Here is a 12,307-nt window from a genome sequence, read left to right as displayed (position 1 = left end):
GAATCTCTACTACGGTTTGTAATCTTTCAAATACTTCAGTAATGTTAATAGTTTCTTCAGATTTAGAAAACACTTTATGAAAGTCGTTATCAACGAGAGTTGAACTGTTTGGAAAAACAATGATATAAACCCACTGTTGAGAATGCGCCAATAAACGTGTTGAATTGTAGAAAAAATATTAATAAAAATGCGATAAAAGCTAATGATAAATCATATCAAACATTGCGTGTTACGGTAGTTAGCCGTGTACTAACAATGAGAAATGAAAACTAAAGAAAAGATAAACGGTAGAACTGATTTTGAATCCATCCGATATCTGAAAGAAATACTTACGAAGTATTAATTAATCATGCAGATATAATATAGAATGATTAAAATAGGAAACGGGTAGTAAGGAAATAGTTTTGTTCCACAGAGGCAAGCATACACGGCTGGGTAAGTAAGAAAGTAACACTTTCTTTCATCACCACATGTTTTTTATAATATTGCCACAATTTTAATTTCTGTTTAATTTTGCTTATCGGCAAGAACTGCGGCAATTTTGCCGTCGCTGCTATGTTTAGTCTTTAGGTGCAGAATCTCAGCGAAATAGACGGAAAAGAATCGAAGGCAGCCATATGTATCAAGGCTGGCAACAACAGACATAAACCGATGGCTACTAGGAATCTGTATTAAGGTTTCTGCAAAGGTCACGTCTTTCTGCCAAGAGGCACAGGAGTGAAGAGAATAAAATTATGGGGTTTCACGTCCTGTAACCGCACATTTGTTTATGGGAGACGCCATAGTGGAAGGCTCCGTATTCATTTTGCCCACCAGGTGTTCTTTAACGTTGATCCAATGCACGGTGCACGAGCGCGCTTCCATTCTGGCCGCGTCAGAATGCGGCCGCCACGTTGGGAACCGAACCCGCGACCTGATTCTCAGCAGCACAACACCGGTAGCCACTGATGAACCGTGGTGGGCGTGTACCAGGGTGCTTGCAAAAGTAGGCTCTTTCATGTCTAGCCTGAAGGCGACAGACTAGAGTGCCCGACTTTAGATATGGGGCCCCTGCCTTAGTGCATGTGAAAGTACGATTAAGACTCGTGTCTTCTCTCTCTTTCTTTCACTCCCCCACCCCCCTCCCCACGTTCAGGGTAGCAAGTTAGACAAAGTCTGGTTAACCTCTCTGTATTTCCTTCCTCCCTTCTCTCTCTTTTGATGCCTAGGCTCGTTGAACCAGCACGGCGCTACAAGAGATTCGTGCTGCTGTAGCAGGGCGATTGTTGAGCTTTAAAGGATAGCCGCATTACATCTGAAACTGTTTCACAATTTTCTATACCCGTGGGTCTCCAAACTTTTTGGCGAGACTGACGGATAAGAGACTATGCGACGGTGTTGACGGGCGGACAATAAATAAATAAATAAATAAATAAATAAATAAATAAATAAATAAATGTTACTGAAAATATAATAAACTGATCTAACGATAGTGGGCGCTGACTAAAACCTTTATTTCAATTATTCAACTTCTTAATTAAAAAAATAATTTCTTGTTTTAATTACTTGTGATGGGTGTCCAGCAAAGGAGCGAAATTATTATTTTCAGATTAGAATTACGCTTGCACCGCCAAGTGCCCGTGGGTGCATCGATTTGAAATATTAGATATTCGTGGTTGCAAACAAGCTTGTTTACATTGCCAGGTAGCACAAGTTTTTTTTTTTTTTTTTTTGCTAGTTCGCACACATTCTGTCGCCACGAAGCAGCTATCTGCAGGTCGTTGCAGGTCAGGGAAACGTCGCCATTCTTTACAAAGGGGTCTTTATTTTGCTGGTTTGTATTTACCGCAATTCCGGCATCTCCATGACTCCGTGTCATTTGTACTTTGTACTGTGGGCACAGAAGACTCGGAACAAGCAATCATTTATTCGTCGGGTAACTAAGCTGATGTTGTGGCCATGATGTCGAGATTTTCTTCTTTTTGGGGACGCGAAGCACACCGTCCACAACATGGCTCCCCCCCTTACCGATGAAGGCATTGCCGTCGAGCGGTTTGTCTGCTTGAGATGGCGTTGCCAGCGTCCATGTGAGCTGGCTTCGAACGGTCTATAGATACCATCTCTTCGCGTCCGTTAACAAGGAGAGTGAAGTACTTAGGATCGCGCTTGAGGACTTTAAAAGGACCGTCGTAATTAAGGTGCTTGTAGTGGAGTGCGAGTGGCGTCGTGGCGCATGAAGACATGGCTGGTATCAAGTAATGATGGGCTCATATAAACGGTCTTGCAATCCTGACGAAGCGGCGGTGGTACGACAGTAGCTATAGTAGTTCGCAGGCGGTCGGCGTAAGGTGTAGCTCAGCTGATGTCGGTTCCGAGGCAAAGAACTCGCCCGATACGCGAAGTGTCGTGCCGAAAACCAGCTCTGCGGATGAACACTGTGTGTCTTCTTTCACCATGGTGCGAAGACCTAGTAGAACCAGAAGCAGGCGCTCTGTCTATGGAATTGTTGAGTCCTGCACACGCAGTGATCCCTTCAGTTGACGGTGGAAGCGTTCCACCATGCCGTTGGAACTGGGGTGGTAAGCCGTAGTTGGTATGTGTGTTACACTAAAAGGCGGGAGAGAGCCCGAAAGAGGGACGATTCGAATTGTCTCCCTCGGTCGGTCTTTATGGTGTGTGGCACGCTATAACGAGCGATCCTGGTGTGCATAAGAGCCTGTGCAACAGATTCTGCAGCGATGTTGCTTAGCGGCGTTGCTTCCTGCCAGCGGGTAAATCTGTCGATACAAGTAAGTATGTAACGTTGGTTCGCAGACGGTGGTAGCAGACCCACAATATCGACGTGAACATGGCCAAAACGAATGTCTGGTGGTGGAAAATGACCCGGCGCGCTCATGGGGTGTCTGTTGACCTTGGCACGCTGGCATTGGATACATGACCGCGCCCAGCAACGGCCATCAGCATTCATACGGGGTCAAAGGAAGCGGGAGGTGACAAGACGTTGCGTAGCTCACACTGCTGGGTGCGATAAGGAGTGTAGAGCGTCGAAGACGTGTCGTCGGAATTCTTGTGGGACATACGGTCGTGGCCGACCTGTAGACACCTCGCAAATGACGGTATAGTGGCAGCTACGTAGCAAGACACTTCGAAGCGCAGGGAGTTGTTCGCAGTTCGGAGTGTCGGAAGTTCGGGGTCTGTGCGCTGAGCAGTAGTTAGGCGCATGAAGTCGATGCTGGAACGAGCGACTTGAGTTGCGTTGATGTGAATCCGTGACAGGGCGTCAGCAACGGGATTGTTGGTACAAGTGATATGTCGAATGTCGGTAGTGAACTTGGCAATATAGGTAAGCTGGCGAATTTCACGTGGCGTGTGTGAGGAACTGTTGGAAGTAATAGCATAATCAGTGGCTTGTCGTCGGTGAGAATAACGAACCGGCGACTTTCGAGGTTATGACGGAAGTGGCGGACTGCGAGCTAGAGTGCCAGGAGTTTGCGCCCGAAAGTGCTGTATCAAGTTTCTTGCACTGTCACCTTCCTCGCGAAGAAATGTATGGGCTGCCAAGCATTCTCAACCAGCTGTTGAAGAACCGCGCCAACAGCTATGTCGGACGCGTCCACCATAACGGAAATTGGTGCATCTGGCTTCGGGTGCGCTAGAAGAGTGGCGGAAGCGAAAGAATTTTTGGCAGTGGCAAAAGCACTTTCGGCAGCACTCGTTCATAGTAGAGGCGTGTTTGCTTGGGGTTTTTTTGAGAGCAGACTGTGCAGCGGCTGCAAGATGGATGCACAACGAGGAATGAAACGACGGTAGTAATTGATGAGGCCCAGAAATTGCCGCAATTTCTTTGTGGTCGACGGTTGCGGGCAATCTTTAATGGCTTGAACGCGGAGTGAGACGGGCTGGATGCCACGTTTATCAACTCGATGCCCGAGTAAATCGAGGGAATCGATGCCAAACTAGGCTCTTCGAGACGTTGATAACGAGGCCGTATTGACGGAGACGTTCGAAGACCTTACGGAGGTCCGATTCATGTTCCGAAGCAGGTCGGCTGAAAACGAGAATGTCGCCTAAATAGACGAAACAACAAGTCACCCCACGTAGCACTTGTTCAACGAACCGCTGAAATGTTTGAGCAGCATTTCAGAGACCGAAGGGCATGCGGACGTATTCAAACATGTCGAATGGTGTGATGATTGCGGTTTTAGGAATGTCGGAAGGCTCCACAGGAATCTGATGGTAAGCTTTAACTAGATCCACTTTGCTGAATAGGCAGCAACCGTGAAGCGAAGTGGTGAAGTCGTGAATGTGACGAATAGGATACCGGTCGGGAATCGTCACTTTGTTTACCGCGCGGTAATCGCCGCATGGTCTCCAATCACCTGTCTTCTTTGGAGCCATGTGTAAAGCGGACGCCCAAGGGCTAGCAGAAGGCCGAACGAAACCCAACTCGAGCATGTGATCGAATTCCTGTTTTGCAGTTTTCAGGCGGTCAGGTGTTAATCGGCGGGGTCGGGCATATACTGGTGGTCCTTCGGTGACAATGTGGTGCGTGACCTTGTGCAGGATTGAGCAATCAGGCGAGGGGGGGTCGAAATAACTTTGGAAATTCTTGTAGGATGGCAGACCAAGGTGTCGATACCTGGGTGTGCGCTTGCAGGAGACGCAAGGGCGGTGCAGTTGTGGTGATGCCTTGTACCGACAGGTTTGTTGTGGAGTCCAGCAGGCGGCATAGGCGTAGGTCGACAACCAAGTTGAACTTCCACAAAAAATCGGCAACGTCGATGATGGGGCCGTGGACGTCCGCGACGGTGAATAGCCATCGAAAGGGACGCTGCAGTCCGAGATGAAGAGTCACTGATTTCTGGCCATACGTTCTAATATTAGAACCGTTGACCGCAGTGAGAAAGAACGTGTCGTGGCGATGTCGTCTTCGGTCGTCAAAGGTAGGCGGAAGCACACAAATTTCTGCGCCAGTGTCTACAAGGTAGCGAACTTTCGTTACGCGGTCGGTGACATAGAAAAGAGGGCTTGACGTAGGGCCGGAAGCACATGCCCTCATCAGTGACTGGCCCAACCGTTTCCCGAAAAGTTACACGGTGGACGGCACTGACGTGAACGATTGCCGTATCGGGCGTGGTACCAACAAATAGCGGAAGAGGAATAGCGGGAGTTGCTTTGGTTGGGCATGCGATGACGGCACTGATCTCTACCCTTAAAGAAACGCAAGGTAGCTAGCTCAGTACTTAGTTGATGCACTTGCGAAGCGAGCTGTGTGTTTGAGGCGCTGAGTTCGTCAAAGCGCTGCTCTAACTGTAACGGACTCAAGACTGGCGTCTGACAACAGTCGATGGCAGATACGAAAGAATGGGAAGTATCCATGATTTGGTCTGCCGTTGTTGCTAAGTCTTCAGTGGATGTTGCCGGTCCTGCGTCGTAGGAACTCCCGTTTCAGGATGTCGTAGGGGTTGTCGGGTGAGGGAGGGAGCAAAACGTCGCGAATCAAAGCTGTGGTGGTCGAGCTGAGCGCACTCACGACGTAGTCGTACTTGGCCGTCTGCGATGCGATGCCGTGACGGCGGAACTGCGCTTCGATGTGGAGAAACCGGAGCTCACTATCTGCGGACCAGAACTCGGGAAGCTTGAGTGTGGCGACCGAAGGTGTGGCATTGTCTTGGGAGTTCGATTCCATGGCGTCGAAGAGAAGCGGCAGGACGCATAGTTGCGATGCGGGAAGCGTCCGAGGTCACCAACTTGTGTGAACAGACGACTTGGAACAAGCAAACATTTATTCGTCGGGCAACTAAGCTGATGTTGTTGTTGTTGCGTCAAAACAACTGCGGCCATAGAGTTTCTCACTATAACACCTAGAGGGTAAACTGGCGCCACCGTCTAGGCGAGTTTCTTAAAGGGCTGCCATGCCCTCATGGGAATGACGGGATATGTGTCTGCGAGGCTTGTGTTGGCTGGAGTTGTACAAGGCTTCGTCTAAAACGTGGATATGGCTACACAAATAACACGTCCTTAAAATAAAATCTACATAAAAGGCTTTCGTTCACCCATATTACATCTCTCAATAAAGTTTACTCACATACAATGCAGCATCAAGCGAAGAAAAGCAAGAACAGATGACAAGTTGTTCCAAAGCGAGCGAGAATCTTGTCGTCTGCCCTCCAACTTTAGCGGCCAGCAGATATTTTTACGTTTCATAGAATTGTGCATCCAATAGTATGTCCTCAAAATTAAACAAAGCATGTTCTTTGTGTAATAATAAAGCTAAAGTAGTGTTTTAAGTCCTGTTTTATCAGGAAAAGAATCATTGTGACAGACGGAACGGTGCTAGCCAGGCGCATCTTCAAGGCGTTCTGGCTCTCCAAGAACGATGCCAATCCGAATCCACAATATACCGGCATTCCCTTGCATACCACGGCGCGGCAGCGCCACATTTCCCTCTAGGTTTTATGACTCTGACTGCGGCCATGATGTCGAGCTTTTCTTCTTTTGCGGACGCGAAGCACACTGCCCACTACAGTACTTTGTTGACTTTTGTACATAATGTTTAACTTTCAGTAGTGAACATCGTAGGCCAGTTGACAGAGTATTGCCAAGAATAAATTAGCGTTATGCACAGGACACTGCTCGCGTTTTCTCGTCTTGCTCTCGGTCCCACGTAGTGCGTCATGTTATTCTTGCCAATGTTGACATTTTAAAAGCTGCCAGAAAAGACGACTAGTGTGTGCTGGAGTGTGCGCTTATTTTAACATTTAAAAGAAACCGCTAATTTGAATTAAGCAACCGCCATGCAGAATTAAGTGCTATATTTTGCGGTATGCTATTTAAGGTGAATATTTATTACCGTATTGGATGTCTTACTCCTTGAGAAGACGAGTTACTTAAAGATATGCCTTCAGGCGCACACAACCATTTTCGAATGACATGCTAAGCTGATTTTCTTACGCGGTGGAACCCAATAACCTGGCTGAAAAGTTAACCCTCATAGCAAAATGGCTAGACCTCTGTCGTCCACTTTACGCATGCTTCAGACTAAGTCATATGCCAACCTGGCGGTTTTTCATTCGATCACTCCAGAGGCTTTTAGCTCTACTTGCCCCGACTGTGCGGCTGTTAGCAATCTAGAATACATGCTCTGGCGATGCCCCTCGTAACAGGGACCCAATCATATCACGGAAGAAGAATGGAGCTCTGCCATTCAGAGCTCAGAACTTTCACGCCAAACTTTGGCTTTCCAGAGAGCTCACGATGCGGCGGTTAGACTCGGCCTCCCCGCCCCTACGTGGGAGCGGCCCGCAGCTCTGCCCTAGGTCAGGTCTTCTCAGGACCTAGTAATAAAGTTTTCTGTCTGTCTGTCTGGATTGACCCACTAATAAGTTATTCGATAGGTAACCAACCAAATTGTCAAGCCCTAAAAAAAGTAAGCCTTTCATCGCAGGTGTTTAAGTTAGGTAACCCACCAATCTAAATGGATACGCATGCAACATATGCAGAAGCAGCTGCATGAAAAGAAGACGAAATTTAGCCCGAGAAGCGAAGCATTGATAGCGTTAGGAAATATTAGCCAACTACACGAATGAGGTTCGTGGTCTTATCGGCATTATAAATGGGGTATTAAACATTCGCTTACTAATTAAATTAACGAGCATGATGCACGCACGCACCGTCAGACACAGTCATACATGGAACACAAGAAAGCTCGCACAACCAAATATGAACAGATTTCACTCGATGACCGCGAACACTCGCTCTCGCAGTGCTGGTGGGTTGAACAGCATAGAGGGAAGCTTTGTGCTATCTCTCACTTTGACAGGTCTTCGGAAGTTTGGCGTCTCCGGAAGTTGAACGTACAAGGTGCGCGGGAGGACAACGCATACGAAGCCGCCACATATCTCGGCTCGCCCAGATTTTGAACCCGCCAGAGATTACTTCGAAGATTGGGCACGCGTGCTGCGCATGCGCTCAACCTGTGCCGTGCATACAGAAGAAGAATTATGGGGTTTTACGTGTCAAAACCACGACCTGATTATGAGGCACGCCGTAGTGGGGAACTCCGGAAATTTGGACCACCTGAGGTTCTTTAACGTGCACATAAATCTGAGTACACGGGTGTTTTCGCATTTCGCCCCCATCGAAATGCGGCCGCCGTGGCCGGGATTCGATCCCGCGACCTCGTGCTCAGCAGCCCAAGACCATAGCCACTGAGCAACCACGGCGGGTCCCGTGCATACAGCCATTCTCAACCACAGCTGCACTAGAGCAGAAAGCGCGCGCACTGCTGAAATGCTTTTATTTTGACTTTGCATTGTGCTTCTCAAACATCTGCAGGTTAGGCCTGCAGCCTTTTATGTACATGTGCACGAGGTGTGCCTCTGCATGTAGCAATTCGCACAAATCTAATGCAAGTGGTACGCTAAGTCGACGCAAACGGCCAATTTCCAGAGCAGTTCGTAACTGGACAGTAGTGGCTCGCGGCGATCTTTTTGTGGAATGAACTTTTGTAGTGTCATCTCTCCCAAGTATACCATATCTATAGCTGTCAGTGCTTTGTGCTAAAGTCCAAACGGCTCTTCTTTAAAGCGAAGCTTCCCTTCTGAACCCTCCTACATTTTCCTAGCCGTGGCTGCTGCTGTCTTGCCGAATAGCCTATACGTTACTAAAATCAAATTACGTGCGCTATGGCATATGATCGAACCTAGCTCGGTCCCTCAGCACGACAGCCCGATGATCTAACCATTAGGCAACACTCAGACGCATTCTTCTATCATGCCAACGCCCACTAGCTCTTTGAGATGGACGCAGCGTCTGTGAGTTTGCGTACAGCACGGGTACGTGAGAGCAGATGCACACGCACACCAGCTTTCTTTACCCCAAAGACACACGAATGAAATGGGCAAATTGAGAGCGTTCGATTAGCCACTTCACAAAGCTTCGCTTCATATAGATTCCAAAATGTTCATTGTATCTAAATTAATATATTTTTTTCTTTTTCAGTTGTTGACGTATAAGTTCAAGACGGAAAATTGTTCTAAAGCCGGATCCGAAATAAACAGTTGGAAGTGAGCGTCTGTGTGCGTCGTCTGTTTTCCGATGTGTTCCGTCAATATGCAATGCACCAAGTCAGTTCTTGTACAACGTATAGGAATTTTCGCCGTTGGTATGTTGCACTCCATATGCATAAAGTTCAATTCAACTAGAAGGTAAATGAAATGTATTCTGTGATTGTCATAGGTTCAGAAGCCACTCCGTGATTGACGTCATAACGATAAGGGCGTCTTCCGGCAGGTTGCTTGCAGCACTGGTTGCGCTCTGAAGGTCAGGAGAGTAAGAAGCGCTCATGGTATCAAATTCTGGACCTTCGAAACACCACCATATTTACCGGGTCCCAGTACGTCGCAAGATGGCAGGTTTGATGATGCAAGCAATAGCTTTGAAAACTATCGAATTGCGCGCACACAGATAAGAAGAATGGCGCGTGATTTTTTATCTAGCATCTTTGTATACATCTCATTATTCTTCCCTTTCCCCTCAAAATCTACCTTGTACCGCTGCCTATGACTGTAAGAGATCAGGGCGTATTGATCTCTTCCATGCTTTTTTTTACCCCCAATACTCTAAACGTCTCTTACTTATCTCGACTGCTGATAATTTGATGCTTCCGTCCACTTTAAACCCAAGCGCACTTTTTGGTGGAGTTGCACGAAACCCAGCGGCAGGCGCGGATGGGTTTCACAGATCATCACAGCAGCGCCCGGAAAGTTGGAAGAGGGAAAGAAAGCTTCGCTTTAAAATTCTGTACGTGACCTACGACCACTCTACCATATTGTTTTACCACGGGAAGGTTGAATATATTGACACGTGTACTTGCTTATATTTCACCGGTGACCGCTTTTCACTGGCTCACAATGTAAAACGTTATCGCTCGGCGTAGGACGCGCCTGCATGTATCGATAACATTCGTTGTCGATACTTCATTCCGTTGTCTGTTGTCACCGACCCGAATTATGTAATACTTTTTTGAAGACACGCGGGCACCAGAGATTACTCTGGAGCCTTAGATGACTGGTGTATAAAAGCCGACGCGCTTGAGCCGCAGATCAGATTTCAACGATCGGCGACAGGGTTCGCCGCTATTGTTGTGCTTCGAGCGTCACTTGATTTGTGTGCACAAGTTCGCCCAATGCAAAGTTAGTTTAGTCATTCACAGTTTTGATACTGTGTTGTTGCGGGGTAGTGAGGGTCAATAACAGAGAAGCAAAACTGTGAATGATGAAACTAACCCCCTCGTACGGGTAGACGACTCATTAGACTGACTCTTCAATGCTAGGTACTTTTCGACGATGTATATCAAGAATAGTTATTGGCAAATTGAAGGTGATGAAAGAGATCGAGAGAAGACCGCGTTTATCACGCCAGACGGCCTCTTCGAATTCTAGGTGATGCCTTTCGGACTTTGCGCCTGCAACGTTACAGCTCGTCATGGTCACAATCTTGGCAGGACTGAAGTGGCAGACTTGTCTCGTCTACTTTGATGACGTTGTCGTCTTTGCCGTGAACTTCAAAGAACACCTGAGGTGGCTTCAGACAGTACTAGAGGCGATCAAGTCATCTGGACTCACCCTGAAGCCGGAAAAATGTCGTTTTGCTTACGAAGAACTTTTTCGCTTACGTCCCGACCAACAGAAGACAGCTGCCATCGCGATGTTCCCGCGGCCCATCGACAAAAAGCCAGTACGCGGATTCCTTGGCCTGTGTGCCTCTTACAGGCGCTTTGTAAGAGGTTTTTAAAGCATTGTGGAACCAATAACTCATCTCACGAAAGCCAACGGCGACTTTACATGCGAAACACGAAAATATGATGTATTTGAGGAGCTGAAACGACGGCTGCAGTCACCGCTGGTGCTTTCATACTTCGACGAAGACGAAGAGACGGAAATTCACACCGATGCAAGTAGCGTTGACCTCGGTGCCGTGCTAGTTCAAAGGAAGGACGGAGTTGAAAGCGCAATAACTTACGGTAGCCAGTCACTGTCAAAAACGGAAACTAATTATTCTACAAAGGAGAAACATTGCCTTGCGATCATTTGGGCTACGGCAAAATTTCGGCCTTATAAATACGGCAGGCACTTCACAGTGGTAAGCGACCACCACGCTTTGTGTTGGCTGGCAAATTTAGAGGACCTTTCAGGTCGCCCAGCGCAATGGAGTCTCAGACTCCAGGAATTTGACATCACCGTTTTAAGTCCGGGAGGAAGCATTCCGACGGTAACTGCCTGTCGCGCGCCCCTCTTGACTCGCCACCGCAAGGTGAACTGTGCGACAATGCCTTCTAAGAACAATAACTGAGGACGAGTACGCCGAATATCAAGGAGCAGACGCGGAGCTACGAAGCATTGTGGATTACTTAGAAGGCAAGACAGGCGTTGTCCCTAGAGTATTCGGCGTGAACTGTCTTCGTTTCGCTTGTGCAACTACGTCCTCGTAAATAAGAACTTCTCCCCAGTTTGCGCAAACTACCTTCTCGTTATACCAGCAGCACTCCGACCATAAGTCTCGCACGCCCTGCACGATGATCAAACAACAGGGCACTTTGCGTTTTCCGTACACTCGCAAGAATACAAGAGAAGTATTATTGGTCGCGCTTCACCGCTGACGTCGCCCGCTACGTCAAGGCATGCCGTGACTACCAGCTACGCAAAACACAACAGACAGGGCCAGCGGGTTCACTACAGCCAATCGAGCCTCCCTGCCGACCTTTTCAGCAGATTGTGTCGTGTTTGATAAATCAGCAGTTCGCGATGTACACGTGCCTTACCGTGTCATCACTGTGCGCCCTCTGTGCGCAGTGTAGTGTTGCCCTTCTCCTCTTTCCCTTTCTTCTGGAATGTACAAAAGGCAGCGCTGAATGAACTCTGACGTTCTTTCTTGCGTTGAACTCGTCTAGTGTGTTGAACTCGTCTAGTATGTTTCACTGAAAGCCACCACAACGAAACAGATAGGGATGGGTTTGTAGGGAGCCTTTCCCACGTCAACATCTGGAAACAAGGGGATCGTCGTGGCCACCGACTACCTTAACCACTACACCAAAACAAAAGCCCTGCCCAAAGGCAGTGCAGCGGAAGTAGCCAAATTTTTCGTCGAGAGCATTCTGCTGCAACATCGTGCCCCAGAAGTACTCATCACCGACAGAGGAATGGTCTTCGCTGCAAGAGCTCACCCAAGCCATTTTGCAATACAGCCAGACAAGCCAAAGGAGGGCAACTGCCTACCATCCACAGACGAATGGTCTTATGGAGTCGTTGAGCAAGTCCCTCGCCGA

This window comes from Dermacentor silvarum, chromosome 2, assembly GCF_013339745.2.
Source record: "Dermacentor silvarum isolate Dsil-2018 chromosome 2, BIME_Dsil_1.4, whole genome shotgun sequence".
NCBI lineage: Eukaryota > Metazoa > Arthropoda > Arachnida > Ixodida > Ixodidae > Dermacentor > Dermacentor silvarum.
Note: the sequence above shows the minus strand (reverse complement) of the source record.